At 40.6% G+C, this 9,011-nt stretch overlaps 1 pseudogene; it reads left to right on the top strand.

Moving 5' to 3' along the window:
* The first annotated feature begins 6,897 nt into the window (after window positions 1-6,897).
* LOC132497293 (large ribosomal subunit protein uL22-like) lies at window positions 6,898-7,480 on the top strand (annotated as a pseudogene).
* The last annotated feature ends 1,531 nt before the right edge of the window (window positions 7,481-9,011 follow it).

The following is a 9,011-nucleotide window of genomic DNA, read 5'->3' as shown; positions in this document are numbered from 1 at the left end:
TTTTGGCTTAGTTTCCTTAAATGTGCTATTTAAAGATAGTTTTGGATTATGCTGTACTGACTTTAATATGAAAGATAAGTCATTATATTAATCTATAAGGATGTTTTATAAGATGCAGATCCTAAACAAATTATTTCCAGTGGTCCTTCTTCACCCTTCATACACATATCAAGGGAGGGAGAGTCCTGGGTGTCAGAGGGGGAGAATTGGTGTCAGTGGAGTTAAGTATGAGCCTTGTTACAGAAGATACTTTTAAGACTGCCTATTGATTTACTGGGAGCTCTGGCTTTGGGCCTTTTGTCTTCTGGCATTTCATAGCTTAAAACCTTTGTTGGGGTCAAGCAAGGCAAGATAGCTAAGAATTCATGGAAGTAATATGGTACATCAATATTACACTGCTCTTATAAATCTACATGGGCATTTTTGGCAGTATACAACTTGCAGAGTCTTAAATTGGAAGGGTTTCTGTAAAAAGGATAGTGGATTATAAAGTGGCTAATACAGACCTGATATAAAATTAATCTCTGGGATTTATCCTTAGGGTCCAAATTTGCAATCACTTTAACCAGAAACCCTAGCACAGTTTTATGGCTTGTTTAAAAATATGGAAGATAGAAATCGTTAAATCCTTACATTCTGGCTATTAAGAAGTTCTCTACTGTAGTTTCTGAAATTAATAAGTCCCGTTGGCCAGTTTTGTCTTGCATTCTTAGTTGAATATGATACTGAAAGCAGTCACAAAGTTTGACTTGTGGTGTAATGATTACAGGTGTTCACTAGAGGTCACTATTTAATACTTGGTGATAATTTAAGGAACATATCTAAGGATTATAGTTGGTTTTTATGCTTTCAAGAATACTTAATATTCTGTAGTTGTCAGTTCATTGTGGGTTACTTCTGACCTCCATGTCTTAAGCAGAAAGGTAAAGACAAAGATAAATTAGAAATTTTAATTTTATGAGATGTAGATACCTTTTATCTACTGTTTCTATGGCTTTTTCCTTAAAAGATCATGTGATCAGTAGATGGCATCACCACCTTTTAAGACTCACCCATGTCTGGATGGAAAGTCCTGGTTGCTTTTTATTGTAGAGTTATGGTTTACATTCTTAAAGTGCTTCTTTATCAGGAATGGACTTTTCCAGGCCTACTGACTAATTTTTCCATCCCTGGTTATATAAGAACCACTGGTTTAGTACTTTGTATTAGTGTGCTTTTATTTTCAGAATCCCCAACATGATTTAGTTGTCAGACCTGGTTGGTGGTAATGTCTTCCAGTTGTATATTTTTGTACTAGACTGTTGCCTTCTGGTTTTCCTTTTTTTTTTTTTTTTTTTTTGAGAACATGGAAGATTTTTATAATTAAAGTAGCTGAAGAAAAACTGGGTTGGAATATATTTTTATCAAAACATTCTGATAGTGTTGAATTCAATTTTATATGTCCACACAAGTTCTCTTCATCCTACTTTATTAAATTCGTTGGATACTTCAAATTCAGCTGTGTACAGCACACTTTAGAGGAGATAGAAAATTTGAAAGAGATATTGAAAATTTGTCTTGATAAACCTGGTATAACTGCTTAATTTTGTTGTACAACTTTTTGCTTACTGGAATTGCAGAAATTCATAATATGGTATTCTCATCATTTTGTATCCCAGTCCTTCCTCTAACTACCTGGATGGAAGATGTGACAACAGCCAAAATGTTTCCCAGACTAATACATGAAATACATGTGTAGAACATTACTTTTCTCATCCTTAGTTTTTCCTTGGTTCTTCTCTGACATACATAAAACATTGTATTATGATTATTTTACTAAAGTCTTAGAATCTGGCCACTTAGTGCCTTAGCTGTTAGTACGTGTATGTACTTGGTCTTGAAGTGAAAATCTCTGGAAACATTGATACTTAGCTTACTTGATAGTCTCATTTGGAGAGGTCCTGAGATGGAGAATATTTCCTTTATTTCCAGAGCAAAATTACACCTTCCAGAAAAGTAGTCTGTAGGTGACTTTCCCCCTCTCTTTTTGAAGTCCTATTCACTTGTGAATTGGCATTTTTGCTTCAGTACATAATTCATTCAGATTTCATTTGGGGACAACTTAGCATTCTTTAGAGGTCATTGTTTTTTGTTTTTTAGCGGTACGCGGGCCTCTCACTGTTAAGGCCTCTCCCGTTGCAGAGCACAGGCTCCGGACGCGCAGGCTCAGTGGCCATGGCTCACGGGCCCAGCCGCTCCGTGGCACATGGGGTCTTCCCGTACCGGGACATGAACCCGTGTCCCCTGCATCAGCAGGCGGACTCTCAACCACTGCGCCACCAGGGAGGCCCTAGAGGTCATTTTTTTGTTAAGTCCCAAAACCTCAAATCAGAGCCAAGGGGGAAAGTTGCTGAAAAACTGCTTAAGGAATGCTGCCTTGGAGGGGGGTGGAGGTGGCCGTTTGTATTGAACATTTGGAAAGAGGAATGGAAATGATCAGTATAAAAAACATTGTAAGTTTTGAGAGCTATTTTTGAGAGAATAACTCCCTCAGGAAACAATTTCTAAATCCTTTTAAACTTAGGCAGCTAGTACTTTTAACCCAATCCAGCTGGCTCTCTGCCACCAGAATTTTTTATAATGAGAATTTATTTTTAGTTTAGATAAAATCCATGTTAAGTTTCAGTAAGAGTGCTTTGCAAATAAATACAGATTGGAATGTTGATTTGTCATTTAATCCTTTTTGTGTCACACCTTCCCCACATGGTAGTCTATGACACAGGCATTTAATGGGGAACGGGGTACAGTGATAGGGCATAACACCAGCTCAGTATCTCAAAACCGGTAATATTTGACCTGTGTTTAATATTAGGATGTTGAGACCTTGAACAAAATGTAAGTTCACCCGTTTTAGATTAGGATAAGTTAAGAGGTGTTGGTTGTAGGGCTTTTAAATACCCTAAGAGAAAGGCTCTTGGATCTTGAGTGAGGTGGCAAATAATCTTGAGAGTGCTTTGAAAAGCCCCTTACCTAGAAGTGGAAAACAAGTGAATTGAGTCAGGTGGTAAGGTGCGGGGGCTGTGTACTAAAGGCCGAGCTCGCAGATAAAGGCTATGTGAAGAATGAGGTGAAGAAGTGAGAGTACCTTAATCATAAAGTAGAAGAGGGCGGCAGGAGTGCATAACTGCTCTAGGGTTTGGAGGTAAAAGTGAAAGGATTCTAAAACCATGAATTTACACCAATTCCAGTTTAATGATTTTTTGACTTTCCTTCAGCCCTATTGCCATATAAGCAAGTGTGGGATAATTTGTCCAGCTTTAGTACTGGCAGGAAGGCCAAGAAGTTGGGAGTGTTACTGCCCTAATGAAAAGGCTGGCTCGTGTGTCCCAGCTGTCTGGGGTTTAATGGGGACAGGAAATTCACTGAACTGGCAATCCTGGTTGGTCTTCGGTTGGCAATGTATAGCAGTCCGTTTGAAATGAAATTGGCTTCTAGAAGTGAGGTTGGAGTGGAAGTAGAAGTTGCCCACTTTGTAAATAGTAAGAGTAGGTGAACACTGATAGTTTGGAGAGGGCTAAGAAAGAACTGCCTTTTAGGGTGCTGGAAGCTCGAGTGAAAACGGAGTAGTCAGGAAGTTTAAAAACAATTTTTTTTTTGTCCCATCTCTGCCCCACCATGCCTACTCACTGTGGCCAGCTATGTCCTCCAGTAAAGGAAGTTTTGTTTTTGAGTACTGCCCTACCAAACACTGTCGTTTTTCATATGTAATGCTTAATCACTTGGGAGGTGAGTATCCCTGTTAAACAGAGGGCAGAAAGAAGCTCCTCATACATTATTCCTCATCCTACCAAACAAGTACGAACACTCTTGGACTTCTTGATCTCCTTGGCTAGTATACCCTTTTTTTTTTTTTTTTTTTTTTGCGGTACGCGGGCCTCTCACTGTTGTGGCCTCTACCGTTGCGGAGCACAGGCTCCGGACGCGCAGGCTCAGCGGCCATGGCTCACGGGCCCAGCCGCTCCGCGGCATGTGGGATCCTCCCGGGACACAAACCCGCGTCCCCTGCGTCGGCAGGCGGACTCTCAGCCACTGTGCACCACCAGGGAAGCCCCGGCAGTATACGCTTGGTGCAGGGGAAGCAAGCCAAGCAGTGGGTCCCAGTAAGCTATGTGATCACGAGAGTAAACGACCAATACACTTAAAAAGCATTCTGGACTCATAACACCCATTTTGTTTTTCGCTTTCTGTATTCAGTGAGTTACATGAGAGATTCAGTACTTTATGTTAGATGATTTTGCCCAATGTAGGCTAATGTAAGTGTTCTGAACACGTTTAAGGTAGGCTAGATTAAGCTGTGATGTTGGTAGGTTAGGTGTATTAAATGTGGTTTTGACTTGTATTTTCAATTTATGACTGGTTTATCAAGATGTAACTCCATCATACGTTGAGGAAGATCTGTAATGTATTCAGCACTGAGGCCATACTTGGCTCCACAGCCCTTGTTTTCTGCTCACTGCATTTTTATTTTACAACCCAATCATAAGATGCCACTTTATTGCCACTTAGTGACTGTCATGTTTATGGTAAAAGTAAATTGTACAGACACTGGAAAAGACTTACCTCCTTTCTAGAGGTAACGTTAAATTTGTTTTCTAGAAAGTTAGGCATACTGTAACGAGCAAGTATTTATACAGCTAAAATGCTAATCTCAGCTTTATCCTTATTACACATCTGAAGCATGCACATCTGAGGTGTATGTACATGTCATCATCTGGGCAAGTACCACAACTGTTAAGCAGTCAAGATATTTCTTGGCAAAGGCCTACCTGGCATAATTTAATGACTAATGCTTAAATTAATGACTAAAATGTCACTGTCAAGGAGGACAAAGCTGTGCTAATGTGGATGGGTTGACATTGGTTCCGTCTGTCCATGTTCACTATTAACCTTGTGTCATGGGCATGCTTCAAAGCTATGACTAGTTGCTATGGCAACTCCGGTCTCCTGGTCTTGACATCACCCTTATAGGAATGTGGGAACATTGGTGAGTACTGCATTTTATATGAGGACCGGTAAACATCAAACTTACATTTGGGACCTTTTAATTTTTTCAACTTTATAGAGAAAAGTGCACACTTTTTTTTTTCCTTTTTTTTTTTTAATGGAGTCTTAGGGAGAACACCCCAGAATTCCATGGCCAGGCAAGGCTGTTGCAGAGATGAACGCACCTTCTCTGGTTTCAAAACTGGGTGGTTGAAGTTAATGCAGCATTTCTTGGTTGCTGGAGGAAGAAAATACTGGCTAAGCAGGTACATTCAAGTGATCAATTAGATTTTGACAGTGGACCTGGTGATTAAAGCTATTGAATTGCCTCCAGCAGCTGCAGCCTATTGACCTGTAAGAACACTCCATTCCTTTCCTCAAATGATTTGGATTCTCATAGAGGTGAATGGAAAGAAGGGTTTTTTTAAGTGCATCATCCAAGATTGGTTCCTGAACCAGGGCCAACTTTTTGGACTTGACAGCAGGTGACAGGAAGAAAATAATTTAAAAGGGTATCAGTAATAAGGCGAATGTACTCATCCTAGTATAGAGAAGGCTGGACAAGTCGTCCAAGGTCACAGCCCAGGAGTGATTGAGCTGTAATGGTGTAATGCACGTTGCAAGACCACTTAACGAAGTGGCCTTAGAGTCCATAGTCCCAGTCCTATGTTTAGAGATGAGAAGGTAGATTTGCCCAAAGTCACGCAGGGACACCATGGCAGAGGTGGAACAAGGATTGCCCCAACAGCTAATGAAGTGCTAGTTCAGGGAGCAGTATAATGTTAAGGCCTTCAGTATAATGATTGCCCCAACAGCTAATGAAGTGCTAGTTCAGGGAGCAGTATAATGTTAAGGCCTTCAGGCTTTGAAGCCAGTAGCCAGGGTTTGAATCCTGGCTTCCTCACTTATAGCTCAATGACCAGCTGCATAATTTTTGACACTTCCATTTTTCTCATCCATAAAATGGGTAACAATAGAAAATAATTACCTCCTGAAAATATCTTGAGAACACAGTGATGTGATGCATACATGGCACTCAACACAGAGTGACACTGCTCAGTAAGCGTTAGCTGTTATGTGGCAGGCTAACACTGGTATGCGGTAAGCACCCAAGGAATGGCTTTTAAGCAAAACTGACCCATTTTGGTGCTGGGCAAGCAAGAGCGCGCCCAGTGCATTCTTGCATTCCCCAGTGCACACGAAAAGTGTTTCCACTGACCCTGGTCCTTACCTACTTTTTGAGTCCACTGTCCAGTTTGAGTTGAAGGGGCATGGATTTGAGGGGTCCACGGTCAAGAGGGACATTTGTGGTAAAAGGGGTCTGGGCAGATTTCAAGAAAGGGGTTTCTGAAGTCACAGGGATAGGCAGGTGGGAAGGATAAGATGAAGGATTAAAACTGCTAGATGGCTCTTTAAAAGTGGGTTTTCACGGGCTTCCCTGGTGGCACAGTGGTTGAGAGTCCACCTGCCGATGCAGGGGACACGGGTTCGTGCCCCAGTCCGGGAAGATCCCACATGCCGCGGAGCGGCTGGGCCCGTGAGCCATGGCCGCTAAGCCTGAGCGTCCGGAGCCTGTGCTCCGCAATGGGAGAGGCCACAACAGTGAGAGGCCTGCGTACCACAAAAAACAAAACAAAACAAAAACACAGGAAGTAATGATAGATCAGACTTATTTGAATATGATAGGAGAGAGGGAGAAATAAGCTTAATTGAAGTAGGGATAACATGCCAAGACAAATAGACTGCTGGATTGGAGAAATGAGAAAGTGCAGTATTCTCACAAATGAGCTGGGCCTTCAAACTATAATGTCAAAAAATAAACTCACAACGGGACTTCCCTGGTGGTCCAGTGGTTAAGACTCCACACTTCTTTTCCGGTCAGCGGCCTGAGGTGACCTCTAAAAATGGTTCGCTATTCACTTGACCCAGAAAATCCCACAAAATCATGCAAGTCGAGAGGTTCAAATCTTCGTGTTCACTTTAAGAACACTCGTGAAACAGCCCAGGCCATTGAGGGTATGCATATCCGAAAAGCCACCAAGTATCTGAAGGATGTCACCTTAAAGAAGCAATGTGTGCCATTCCGTTGTTACAATGGTGGAGCTGGTAGGTGTGCCCAGGCCAAACAGTGGGGCTGGACGCAGGGTCGGTGTCCCAAAAAGAGTGCTTAATTTTTACTGCACATGCTCAAAAATGCAGAGAGTAATGCTGAACTGTAGGGCTTAGATGTAGATTCTCTGGTCATTGAGCATATCCAGGTGAACAAAGCCCCCAAGGTGCGGTGCAGGACTTATAGAGCTTATGGTCCGATCAACCCATACATGAGCTCTCCCTGCCACATTGAGATGATCCTTACTGAAAAAGAACAGATGTTCCTAAACCAGAAGAGGAGGTTGCCCAGAAGAAAAAGATATCCCAGAAGAAACTGAAGAAACAAAAACTTATGGCTCGGGAATAAATGCTGCAAAAAATAAATGCAAATAAAAGTTAAAAAAAAAAAAAAAAAGACTCCACACTTCCACTGCAGGGTGCACGGTTGGATCCCTGGTCGGGGGAACTAAGATCCCGCACACTGCAAGGCCAAAAAAACAAAACAAACAACAAACAAAAAAACCAAACCTCACAACATGGGGCAGGGGGAGGGGAGTAAATTAAAAAGTACCTATCCCATGGGGTTGTTATGAAGGTTTAAGTGAATTAATACATGAAATGTGCTTAAAACAGTTCCTGGCACTTAAACACGGTTTAAGTATTAAATAGTATACATCCTTTGATAGAAGGGGAATAACAATTAGAAAAAAATTTAGTGCAAATGCACAGGGTAAAGTACTCAATTACTTCTAGACAGTGTCTTTATTCCATTTAATCATTCTTTCTTTAATGGCTTTATGCAGGCGCTTTTAATATTTTCTACCTGTAGTTGGTTCAGACCCGTGGGCATGGGCAGTTCTTTTGTGTACCAGACATCTAGTACCTCTGTCCCCTTCCCCTAAAGTCAGTTAACTCCCTGGCCAGTGTGACCACCATAAAAAAAAAAAAAAAAAAAAAAAAAAATCAGTTCCCCAGGCACCCACTAGGAGGCAGTACTGCCCTGTTGAGAATACTAAGCCAAATTCTTTGCCTGAGGTCACATACCTGTTTAGTAGAATTGCATCTTCACTGACTCCAAAGTCTTTTTTTCCACTATGATAGTAACAATAAAGATAGTAATAAAGACAATAGTGATAATAATTAGCATTCCTTGAACTCATGCCAGCATTTTACTAAATGTTTTATATATATATACCACCAGCTCACTTAAACCTCACCATTTGAGGGCAGTTTCTCATTTTGCAGATGAAGAAACCAAGGCTTAGGTCCAAGACCCATGTTAAGTGTTTTGCGTAGAAGAGGTTGCACTTGAGCTAAGTGTTGAAGAATGGGATTAGGATAGAAAGCTGGTTATATAAAGAAAAAAGCCACATGCATAAAAGCAAAGGCATGAAACTTCAAGATTTTGTATGGACTGACAACTTTAAGACCCCATGAATTTATTCAGGGTTTAGAATTGGAGATTGGTAGAAAGTCAGAGCTAGAGGGGAACTTAGAGTTCATCAGGGATTGGTGATTTTCAAACTTGAAAACTAGCCAAATCTTTTTTTGGAATGAAATCTTATATATAATAACTATAAAATATATTAAAACAATTTAAATGATATTGTTATAAAAAGTATAAGTTCTAGTAGATAATATTCACTTATAAAGACAGGAAAAATAATGTTGTTTTGATGAATGCAGTATTAGATTGATCTCAGAACCCAGTTTTTCCTGTTTTGGTTGTACAGAGAAGTGAATATAATAGGTAACATTTTAAAACACCTCATTTTGCAATCCCATAAGTGACAGGACAGGAAGGTCTACCCCAAAACCACCTAGAAACACAGATTCACTTCAGTATATTAATAGCCATATGGTTGAACAGGTTTTATGTTTAAAAAAATACTTTGAAA

The sequence above is a fragment of the Mesoplodon densirostris genome, chromosome 10 (assembly GCF_025265405.1).
Source record: "Mesoplodon densirostris isolate mMesDen1 chromosome 10, mMesDen1 primary haplotype, whole genome shotgun sequence".
NCBI classification, from domain to species: Eukaryota; Metazoa; Chordata; class Mammalia; order Artiodactyla; family Ziphiidae; genus Mesoplodon; species Mesoplodon densirostris.
Note: the sequence above shows the minus strand (reverse complement) of the source record. Positions and strands in the feature narration are given on the sequence as shown.